Source organism: Neophocaena asiaeorientalis, unplaced genomic scaffold (assembly GCF_003031525.2).
Source record: "Neophocaena asiaeorientalis asiaeorientalis breed wild unplaced genomic scaffold, Neophocaena_asiaeorientalis_V1.1 scaffold114, whole genome shotgun sequence".
NCBI lineage: Eukaryota > Metazoa > Chordata > Mammalia > Artiodactyla > Phocoenidae > Neophocaena > Neophocaena asiaeorientalis.
Window position 1 is genome coordinate 14,436,227 of NW_020173116.1, and position 2,954 is coordinate 14,439,180.

The following is a 2,954-nucleotide window of genomic DNA, read 5'->3' on the forward strand; positions in this document are numbered from 1 at the left end:
CCCCCCATCTCCCCTCACCGCCCCCCACCGCTCCCCACCACTCCCCATCACTGGCATCACTGCCTGAACCATTGCCCATCCCACCCCAGTCCGTGGAAAAATTGTCTTCCACGAAGCCAGTGCCTGGGGGCAAAAAGGTTGAGGACCGCTCGTAGCTGAATAATTCTTTCAATTAAACATCCCCTGTTTAGATCACTGTGTGGTCCTGTCTCCTGGCTGGACCCAGACTGATTCACCCAGGAAAGCAGGTATGGCTTACGCACGTTTTCAGGTGAGAAAACTGAGACCCAGAAACCAGCAGATGCGGTAAAAGCCACACAGCTCTGGTTGTTTCTGGACCCAAGCTTTCCCCCACGGTGGCTCATAGGGTGCTGGACTGAGCCCTGCAGAGCCTGGCCAAACACTAATCTAGCTTTTTGCAGGCATGGTCAGCATCCCAGGTCAGGGGACTGTGAGTCAGGGAGGCGACCCTCGATAACGTGGGGGCAGCTCTCATGCAGCCGAAGGCCTGAGAGCGAAACCTGAGGTTTCCTGGAGAAGAAGGCGTTCTGCGTCCAGACCAGCAAAGCAGTCCTGCCTGAGGGTCCAGCCTGCAGCCAGACTTGCCAACCCACCATTGCCTGAGCCAGTTCCCTAAAATGAGTCTCTTTCTGTGTGTCTCCTACAGGTTCTGTCTCTCTGGAGACCCCCGCCTGACACAGCAGGCAATGACCATCCAAGAGACGATCAGGAGCCCTGGGGGAGGGACCGAGACCTGCCATTTCTAGGAACGGGAGTGGCTCCGTCCCTGAAACCCTGGGGTGGCCCAGATGTGGAGGAAGATTCCAGGTCACTTACTAGAATCACCTAGAGAGTCTGGGGGGTGGATGGGTGAGGAGGCATGTGTGTCCAGGAGCAGAGGACAGAGTGGCTCAGCAGTCTAGCACACCCAGAGCAGCCCATCCTGGGGGGCTCTGCAGACCCCAGGCTGGAGAGACTTCAGGGCTCTGAGGGGATGGGGATCCTCTGTGAACCCAGGGACCACAGTGTCATCTTTGTCTCTGGATAGAGGGATGCAAGGGGCCAGTGAATAAAAATACATCCCTGGGTTCCCCAGCGGAGCTTTGAGCCACGACAAGTGTGACTGAGCCCTGCGTCCCGGCATAGGCTGAGAAGCGTTTGCCTCAGCAACTTTAAAACCTTGGAGAAATTATGGTTATCAGCTTGTGCCCAAACTTGAAACCAGAGGTCAGCAAACTATGACCCGCGGGCCACATCTGACATCCCCTTGTTTTTGTAGGTCCTGCAAGAAGCATTTTTACGTTTTTTTTAAAGTTTTTTTTTTTTTGGACGTGACCATTTCTAAAGTCTTTATTGAATTTGTAACAGTATTGCTTCTGTTTTATGTTTTGGTCTTTTTGACCACAAGGCATGTGGGATCTTATTTCGCCGACTAGGGATTGAACCCACACCCCCTGCGATGGAAGGTGAAGTGTTAACCACTGGCCCGCCCGGGAAGTTCCTACATTTTTAAGGAGTTGGAAAAAAAAGATCAAAGGAGGAAACTTTGCGACCCATGATCAATCTACAAAGTTTACATTTCAGTTCATAAATAAAAGTTATTGGGACACGGCCACGCCCTGTCTGTGTATTGTGTGTGGTTCCTCTTGGGCTGCAGGACAAAGCCGATGACTGTGACAGAGACCACCCAGCACACAAGGCGTAAATATTTAGTATCTGGTCCCTTGTAGACAAAAGCTTGCCGACTGCTGCTTTAAAACCACCACAAAGCACTTAGTCTTTCTGGTAGGATTATAATCAGCATGCCACGTCATAGATCCACAGTGCGATGACACAGACAAACAAGAAGCAAACAACCCACATATACACACATATATAGAAAGTCTTAGACGTTTTCATTTCGGCACATGAAAATTCAAAGGAAAAATCAAGTAAACAATAAAACATTTTAATTAAAAAATAATGGATCCTTGACTCAAAGGGGACCGTGCAAGGATTGGTGAAAGCTCTAAACTTTGTGGAAGGGTTGCTGGTTGCTGTCAGCTTATCCACGCTGGACACAGCAGCCGGGAAGGGGCAGGTGATGGTGGAGGGCTGGCTTTCTAGGGGGCAGAGCCAAGGCCAGACAAAGGCACACCCTCACCTGCCAGGGCTCAGAGCCTGGGACTGGCAGGGTCCCTGTGGCTCTGAGATGCCACCTTGGCCTCTCCGGTGAGATTGTAAAATCATTTCACCAAGGAGAGATCACACACAACGTGCTCGTCTTGGCAGTTTCAAATGCAGCTCTCTCCAGAGCAGTTCCAAAGCTCAGGGGCTGCGGAAGAGGAATTTCTGCCCGTGGAGGAAGAGAACGGGGATGACCAGCGCAGGTGGGCTCCTTCAGGCTCCGGCCCCTCCTCTCCTGTCTCTGCCCAGGGAGGCTTGAGCCCAGATTCAGCAATGAGCTTATAGCTGGTGGAGTAGATTCATGTGTCCTTGACGTAGGCGGGGGGTATAAACCCAGGGTGTAGGGGAGCCTTAAAAATCCCTAATACTTCCCCGCAAAAACTCTAGCTGAGAGAACGAGGTCTCAGGGTATGTGATAAAAGATGCCGAACACAAACACTTGGGCTCCTGGGTTCTGTGTTGCCTCGGCCTTAATCTCCAGACCCGGGCACGTCTAGCCTCTGCCTGGTATGGCTTCTGTACACAGGATCTAAGCACAGTGCGTGACGGGAGAATTGAATCCACTTTCTAGTGATGCTTCCGTTTGGTACATGACTCTCTTTCATAAAGTGTCTAGAAAAGTAAGAGAAAATATTACCTTAGAATATTCCATTTATTTCTCTGGTTATATAATTTTTCCTTTCTGGGCATAGATATAATGATTTCAAACGACAATAACAACAGTGTCATCATAGGAAATGAGCCCGTGCAGAACTTGGCCTAATGGCCCAATGACCAGGTGATGGCCC